At 38.8% G+C, this 9,173-nt stretch overlaps 1 long non-coding RNA gene across 1 annotated transcript; it reads right to left on the bottom strand.

Moving 5' to 3' along the window:
* Positions 1–1,012: 1,012 nt before the first annotated feature.
* Positions 1,013–8,663, bottom strand: LOC116795044. The gene is made up of 3 exons (XR_004359947.1): positions 8,584–8,663; positions 2,450–2,563; positions 1,013–1,071 (listed from the first exon to the last, which is right to left on the bottom strand). It is a non-coding gene; the product is annotated as an uncharacterized LOC116795044 (long non-coding RNA).
* Between the last annotated feature and the right edge of the window lie 510 nt (positions 8,664–9,173).

The raw sequence follows: 9,173 nt of genomic DNA, 5'->3' as shown, positions 1-9,173 counted from the left end.
GAATGGTTCTTCACTGTGAGCAGCAACCAGAGATACTGAAAGCCATGGCAGCCAGCACTGACCGGAGGAAAAGCGGTGGCGCAGAGCCAAAAGATAAGAGAGCAGCAAAACAACCATGCAGCAAAGCAGGCAGAGCTTCTGCAAACCTGAGAGAGGAAGAATGGCAGCAGAGAACAGAACTAAGTTCTACAGGGAGAGAGTTTGGGGGTAAGAACTGCAAAACTCCCCTAAACTTCCTTGGAGATCCCTCCAAAAATGGAGGGGGTGGACTCTTACTGATTAGAAGTCCTAAATGGGTAAAGGAGCTAAGAAGCTCGGTTGTCCTGAGAGCTCAGCCAGGACGGAGTGGGGGAGGTTGGCCTTGGGGGCCCTCCCTTGCTGCAAGCTACAAAGAAGCTTGCAGCCTGAGAGACAGGGCACAGAGGCCCTGCAAGGAGCTTGAATCTCCTGGAGATACCAGACCGTCACGAAGACCCCCTGCGTCTTCGTGATACGACGTGGTGAAACGACCTTTGTCTGGGGTTACGAAGCCCACGGAAGACCCCTTTGCCTGCGTCAAGGGGCCGAGGGAGCTTGGATACCTCCCTCGTGAGTGCTGGCAGAGATCCAACTATCAGCTGCTGCATACATGAGATGTGGAGAACCTGCTACCTTAGAAGAAGCTGCTGCCCTGAGATATTGGAAGGGATCTGTCCTTCTTTCCCTCCTGGACTTTTATTTGGAGGGGAGAAGAGATCTGATCCATTGCAAATACTATATGTCATGGTAGAGATAGTTGTAATCGTGTGTATAATGTATTATGATATTTATTTGTACAGTCATTGTAATATATTTCCTTTCCCCCATTCTGAGTCTGGTGTGTTTTGTCTGGAAAAACCCATCTCACATTGGGTTGAGATGCGGGAGGGGGAACGGAGCTAGGGAATTGGATTTTGGGGCTATCTCAAACCATGACAATCTAGCAGTCTTCAAAAAAATCACATTTATATAGAACATAACTCTACCTGATATTGTGGCTTTAAAGCAAATCATTCTTCCCTTGCTCCATGTTCCTCTGAATTCCAAACAGTCCTGTAACATTTTTAAATGAGGAAAAGGTTAACCCAGCAGTTTGGGAATTATGAAGCCTGCTACCATTTTCCTTTGAAACCTCAAGCAATTCTCTATTCCTACAACAACATGGACTCCCCTCTCCTTCCCCTTCAGTGTCATTGCACTCCCACTGCATCAGCAGTATTGCCCTCTCTGGGTCAAATTCTGCTTACAGGTCAAAGACAGGCAAAAATTATTCTTAATTTGCACAAAAGTTATGAACCACCACTAATTCATGGCTTGGTTTCAAGATGTTTGGTTAGAACATGTAACAAACTATGCCAGTTTTACTTTTTCCTTATTTTTAATTCTACCAGTGGGGTTGTCTTCCCTTTATTTGGAGTAAGATAACTGATCAGCACCAAGCACAGCTGCAAGCCATGTCAGTGGTAATGAATGAGGACTTTTTTGTTGCTGTTATGAACTTGCAGATAGCATTAAACTGTGACCTTTAAATCACACTAGTCCAAAACTGCCTTATTTTATTTTTGCACTCCATATGTTCTTTTCCTTGACATTCTATCTTCTGAAAAAAATATAATTAAAGATTATAACTAATAGAAATTCGAGCTTCCTTTATGGAAAGACCAGCATCTTTTGGGCAGAAAGATACAAGTAGAAGAAAGATTCATTTGTTCCTTTGACACACTGACAAAGGATTTATGCCATGGTCATCTGGCTCTCAGTATTAGACTGTAACGTTTTCCTCTAAAAAACTTCACCATGATTGGTATACAATCTGTATGAAATTTCTGAGGGTCTCATCATGTACACTTCCAGAAACAGATAAGAAAAAAAATTGCACCTGTTGAAGTTTGATACGGATGTTGTCAGTGCGTTGCAGAAAACAGTTAATTGCCCAAACCTACTGTTTGCACTGTTAAGCAGCATTTTTGTTTTTACAAGAAAAGATTACTTGCGAATACTCCCTCTTGTGATCAAAGCTAGAAAACCAATGGAATCATTTCCTGCTGGTTCAAATCTTTCTGATTGACACTGTTCAAGTGTTACAAATAGCCTGCATGCAGGATTTTTAAGCTCTTCCATTATTTGTTCTTGTAAAAGTGAAGGTTGCCTTTCAGAGACATTAAAAAAAGACTCATTCATGTCCTGATAAGGCATTGCATATGCTGAACTTCATTTTTCATTTCATTACTCATGTGAAGAGGTCATATTTAAAAGGATGTATATGTTTGTCCTTTTCCAGTTGATAAGACAATATTTTAAAATTGCATTGGTTGATGAGTCTTCAAGGAAATAACAGAGTGTTTGAACCACAACAGCAACACAAAGTTCCTTTTTGTCATCTTGTTGTCTTCATTGAGTTTAAAAATATACTTCATTTTGACGTAAATACCTTTAACCTTGAATTTCACCCACTGAACTAGGGTAGCTGCTGGATGTTATGAGGTTGACAATACACCACCATACTTGGACTTTCCAGAAGAGTGATTAAAAGGCATACAAAGATCTAAAAAATAAAAACAAAATACATAATCCATGTTTTAAAGGTCTGTTAGGCTGTCTTTTTCTGCTTAGCCCAAAAGAGATCCTGGCCTAAGAAAATTCATTTTAACCCCATGAAATGCCACTTGAGTCCTCATTCAGAAATTCCAAGTTTTCAAAGATTCAATTGTACCTCTTAACTAGTTTTTATTTTTCATGGAAATGTTAATTAGGCCCCTAACTGTGCCTTGCACAGATTTAAGTCTTAAACTTAGTGTCCTGATATTTCACTGAGAGTTTACCATCAGTGTATACTCATTGTTTACTTCATGGTTCACTAGCTGTGCTCCACCATTGGTTTTGTTCTAGCAGTCACCATGGAAGACAAATAACACTTCACAAATCAAGACTTAGGAATGGTTTGATGAAGAGATTTTTTTGTTTGTATTGTTTTGATTAAGAGATTTTTTTGTTTGTTTTGTTTCGATGAAGAGAAAATATTGGTTAAAGACAAAAATTGGCTAAGGAAATTAGAAATTAAATACTGAAATTTTGATCCATTTATGCAATTTTACAGAGCTCTAATTGCCCTCTCCAGCTACCCAAGGCAAATTAGAAGGAACCATGATCACTTATGCTTTTCTATGTAGATACTAAAACCATGAATGCATCTGGATTTACTTGTCTTTCTAATAATTACCACATGAAATGTACACGCACTATTGTACAGTCAATGGAGAGACTCTACCCTGAGCTATGACTGACTGTGTCTCTGGAGGATCCCAGCCTTACATGTTACACTCCTTTTTCCTTGCATTCCAGTGCAGAGGGTTACCTGTTTTTTGTTCCACTGCTGTTGCTCCTGAACGTTCTTCAGGATGCTCTTACAAATACTTCTGAAGTGTTTGAATCAATAAACAGCTCCTGTACACTGTTCTATTCCTACATATTCTATATGCTGTACATTCTACATATAAACTTACAAAAAAACCATTTGTGCCTTGGCCAGTTTTCTTCCAGGGTCCTCAAGGCTCAGAAACAGAGTACCACAGGCTCTAGAGTAAGAAATGATCAATAGAATATGCACCCAGTATTTTTGTTCAGCTCACTTGTTTATGTCAAAACATTCATATAAAATTGTTTCCTTTCTGTAAGAAACAGCATAACTTGGGTTTGTCTTAGCTTCTAAATGAAAAAGCTACATATAAACCAAGTAGAATAGAGCACACAAGGTATAGCCTCTAAGCCCGTGCTTTGCTAAAGCACCAGACTTGCATTTCACAGTAAACAATGGTCAGGGTAAAACCCTTTAGTGCTTTTCACACTCCACTGAAATCTGTTCTAGTGTATTTTCTTCATGGGTGTTATAAAGCACATGCAAGAAACAGTTTCTGCATTTTCCAAGTTCGGAGGATGGCAAGACTGGCTCCCTGCAAGCAGGGCTGACCTTTCTAAAGCGTTTATTCTGGCGTACTAGGGGCTGAATAATCTGAGAGACAGACATAGAGCACATATAAATAAATGAATCACACAGAGGAATACGAAAATTCCCATACAGGATGTGCCTTTTGCAACATGTTAACCCTTTCTTCAGAAAATTTATGGACAAAGATGTTGTGTTGATAGCTCCAGTCATCTGTGTTAACTCTGCCATAACTTCATCCATGTGGAGTGAACTATGTCTTCAGCAATGTCTGGAATGTTCCCACATCTGCTTAATTTGTTTCAGAAATACCAGCCGTGTCACAAAAATGTTCATCTACACAGGCTTGTACAGGGTTTCAAGCTCTAATAAATATTACTACTTATTAATCAGTGACATTCATTTTTGTATGTTTAAAGCAATTGAACACAATGAATAACAACAGATACAAGAAAAGTATAATCCCCACTGCCATTATATTTCTATTTAAACAGATGTTTCCTTTCCTTGTTTTATAGACTGGAAGAAGTAAATTAGTTGCAGAGTTTGACAACACATTTTTTACAGCAGCTTACAAACTATTTAAAATCTCTAAGCAGGAGTACTAGCATTGCATTTGCTCTGGGGTTACCACGGTAGTGAAATAGGTTTACAGGCACTTCCCTAAAGCCTATGAATGATTCAAACCCATTTAATATGTAAAATCATATATACATATCCTCTCTCATATATCACATGCTATGCCTATCTGTGAGAAGGAATACCCACCAGCATCTAAAATATAGTTTCATTCTTATTGAGTAGAATTCCAGCTCTGAATGGGATCACTTGCCAACCATTGTAGAAATATATAATCTCTGTTCACAAAGGATTTTTACCAGGATTGTAAATCAAAAGGTAAAAGGAAGGCTGAGTCAATGAATGAGAGTACCAGAAAACCAAGAGAGGCTGTAGTATCCTAGAACACTGAGATGCTTAACCACTCTCAATTTTCAGACAACCAGGTATATATTGATCTTATCAGAGTGTGATTATCCTGTTATATCATTCATAGTTGGTAAAATCAGCTTGTTCAGTTGTTAACTATGCTCCACCCTGATATGCTTTCTGTCCCCACATCAAAAGAATAATGGCTATCAAACCACCCTGGGAACAAAATATTAGCATTTATTTGGTGTAAGGAATCCATTCCTAAACTACAACAAAAGTACATTGCCATACTCTCAAATGTACATCTTTCAAAGGAGAATGCATTAAACCTTGCATTTCATTCCTGGCCTCACATGCAGCCCACACTGGATTAGGTTGTGCAGAAAAGTTTGAAGATGGAGGCACATGAGGAAATCTCCAAAGGTCAGATCAATCACTAGAAGGAGTTTGTACAGAGGCAGACAACCAATTTCTGGTATGCATGAACAGGGAAAGATTTGGGCTGAGAAAGAGTGAACTACAGTTCTTTTGGATATGATTGAAGTATTGTGGCAAATTAACACTCTCCCTCTTTTCCTGCAAGCTACATTCTCATGACCTTTGGTGAAGGAAATTAAAGGAAACTCTATCCTGCTACAACTTTAAACCCCTGCTGCATGGCAGTAAAATTTGCATGGTGTCAAGGACTATCTAGTCTATCAGCCCACAGACCCCTAGATGCTCTTAGTTCAGAAGATTGAACCAAAGATTAATAACATTCAGTCTGCACCCATCCCAAAGCATGTGAGATAAACCATTCAGTGGAGACAGACCAGACCAGAGAGCTCCACATTATGGAAGTGGAATCAATAACTCTTTGTTCAGTGTAGCGAACTTCTGATCTAAGGAAACAACCAGCGCCCTTTTTTAATTGCTTTTGTCTTTCCCAAATTTGCAACTTCAGCATAGTCTCAAAGAAAACACAGACAAGGAAAAGCCTCTGTAGTGCCTGTAACAGCTTGTTCAATGCCGGGGGAGTGACACTGTGGAATCATAAGAGGACGATGATGTCTCAGAGAAGTCTCCAGATGACGGGGAAACTCAAGTAGGTTAAACCTGTTGGCAAACACATTCTCTTTTATCCAGTTCTGCAACTGAACTACTTGGCCCATTAGGAGAAGGGCACCAAAATTCAGCCTTCTGTCCTACTTACCTACGTGGAGGTTGGTATTAACCCTCTCATGATATGCTTATGAGGAAGATGCAGGAGACAAAATATCTGTTCCTCACAGCAAAATCTTCACATCAGAGACAGTACAACCATATGACTGATCAAGTGAAAAGTCTGGGACACAAGATGCATGAGGAGAGAGTCAAACAATATAGGATAAGCCGAAGTCTGTAGAACAGAAATTCAGGAGAGACATGCAGGAGAAGAATACCATCTTAAGGGGGAGAACTGAAGAAAAGCATGTTTGAAATTACAGCAGGAACACAAAGACAAGAAAGTACCGGTCCATTGGTAAATATACCTTGATCTATACCAACTCCGGATTTGAACTTGATATTACATCTAAAAGAAAAGCAAAGAATAAATAGTATTTAATTGATTTAAATGAAAGCCTAATACTTAGGAAATGAGAATTGAAATCTGACTAAAAAACGCAACTGTTCCACAGAAGAATAAATATAGATCACATACCTGCAATTTCAATTTCAACCCCCAAAGTGACTCTAGCACTGCCACAGGGTCTAAAAAACCTGCAATACTGCTAGGTGTTCTGTGTGAACCTCTCCCACAGCTCTGTAGATTTGTATGCAAAGAGAAGTAGCAGTGAGAAGAAGAGAAAGTTGAACTACACTGTGGTGTAGTTCCAAGACAGGACCAAACAATCCTCATTTTTTTTTCAAAATTATTTGAAAAAAAACCACAACAAAACAAAACAAAAAACAACAACAACAAAACCCAAACAAAAAAACTCCCAACAATGGTAATGACAAAACAGGAAAAGAAATTGAAAAGCAGTTAAGTGGTGCACTCTGAAATGTCTCCGCTGAATTATGATAAGTATGTATTAGCTGCAGTATGTTTATCTATGTCCACAAGAGAGGATTAGCTGCAAACATTCTTCTGAGATAAAACAGAACTATTTGGTTCTGGCACTGTTAAATTTTTGTGATATGCAGGTGCTTGGAGTATGTATGTAGCTTCCTCATTGGTTTTGATCCAGGTATTTCCACTGAGAGCATTTTTACGCACTACATGTGATGAGGTACACAGAAAAATGGCAAACAATGGCACTTAGTAAAAAATAGTTTTATTCACATTGAAACTTAAAATAGTTGCATGTGTTAAAGGCAATAAATGTAAATACTCTCTTTGTCAGAAAAACTTGGGGTCGTTAAATTTCACCCACTTCTAGCTGGTAAGCATCCCCACAGGTTGCTCAGTGCAGTGCTTCTTGCAGAGGGATGACAGCACAGCTACCCTATTTCTGCACAGTGTGAGCAGAGATTTAGGGGGCCTGGAAGATGGGAGTCTTGGTTCAAAGGGTAGGGGAAAACAGTCCTCTGCAGTGTCTGGTATCTTTGCAATGCACTCGTGCTGCTCCAGAGCTCTTTACCCAGCCCGCTGCAATTTCTGTCCTGCTCTATATGGCTTCACACCAAGCCAAGATCTGCTGCTTGTCACCTCCCACCTTTTCTTGTTCCAAAAGCTCTTCAGCTCAGCTATCCTCCAAGGGCCCCTCTTGATGTGACAGGCCTGGAAGATTTCTCTAGTGACTTTGAAAGGCACCCACCTTCTTTCTGTTTGGTGTCTTTTCTGATGTCCACTGCATCCTTACTACCCTAAGCAGAGTAGCTGTAATTTAGTAGTAATTTAGGTGTTTATTCCAGAAGTGGTGTTCTATGTGCCATTGAAAATTTAGGCACAATTTTGATAGCTAAATTTAATACCCTCAATGCCAACTTAGACATCTGAAAAAGAAATCAGTTAGAGAAACCCCCTGAAATTTTACAACTGCACATTTTTAACTTCTTCAGTTTTCACTGACAAGCAACATGTTCCAGCTAAAGGATCTTTCCAAATAAACAATTTCCTACCTCACAAACCTAATTCATCCTATCACTTACAAGTATTTTATTCTGCCAAATGACTTACTGTAAATTGTGCTTCTCTTGCAGTTCCTGCTGTCCCATAACCTCTTGGTCTATGCTATACTTCCCTAAGATGCTGGGGCAGTTCTCCACCTTCACACTGATTCATATGTAAGGTCACTATATACTTTTACCCAGGGATCACTGCATGTTTTAATCTTATTGCTTCTTTCTGTGGAAAGCCACATTTTCAACCCCTATGTGATGTGACTTTTTGTTTACATGTAGTTTCCAGTGTTTCAGATGGTTTGGGTTTTTTAAATCTTCACGTCAGTGTTCCAGTTTCTGAAACTTATTATTGTATTCTATGGTGCATTGAGACACCTTGAAGTCTCCAACTATTTATCTACATGCACTCTTCTCCACTGCACCTGCCTTTCAGCACAGGTGACTCCCACTGAAATCTTGAATTGTCCATGAGATCACATTGGTATTTCATGGTTAGTAACCATGAAATGCATTGCGTTCTTGTTTTTCTTAAAATCTCAGTTTTAATTTCTCATTGCAGCTGTGCAAATTTCAGATGAAGTCATCAAGGACTTTTTGGTACTAACCTTGAGATGAAAGAAGCGTATTTCCAAACACTAAAGATTACAAGTTACTCATCGGTTTCCGTAGACTATGGATCTACTCCTATATCGCTTCAGTTAACGAGATTTTTACCTCTGGCTATGGCTGAGAGTCCATATGGTTTTCATTAATTGTAAGGGTAGAAGCACTAAAAATTCCGAACAATTACTTCCATTAAATAATACACCTGAAGTGGACAAAGGTTTACCAACACTAACTGCACAGCAATTTTATATATATATATATATGTATAATATCACTTGAAGATAGAGGTCTGACATACTTAATCTGCTCATAATTAAGGGAATAGATTTACTAATGCTGCCAGAAATTGAAAAGAGCTATAGTCTTATGGAATTTATGGACTTATATCTTCCTGACTTTTGTTCTGAATTCTGCAAAGAACAACAAAAAGTAATTTCAAATGCACTGAATAAAAATACAGCATTAAGATATTCTTCTATGCACCTTAAAATGACAGAACAGAACAAAATTACCACAAAATTAGTTAAGCAAAACTAAAATAGCAGCACAGACATCTCTGCGGTCTTAATTCTGGAAACTACTTCAGCAT

This window comes from Chiroxiphia lanceolata, chromosome 1 (assembly GCF_009829145.1).
Source record: "Chiroxiphia lanceolata isolate bChiLan1 chromosome 1, bChiLan1.pri, whole genome shotgun sequence".
In the NCBI taxonomy this organism is placed as follows: domain Eukaryota; kingdom Metazoa; phylum Chordata; class Aves; order Passeriformes; family Pipridae; genus Chiroxiphia; species Chiroxiphia lanceolata.
This window is presented reverse-complemented; position numbering and strand designations above follow the sequence as displayed.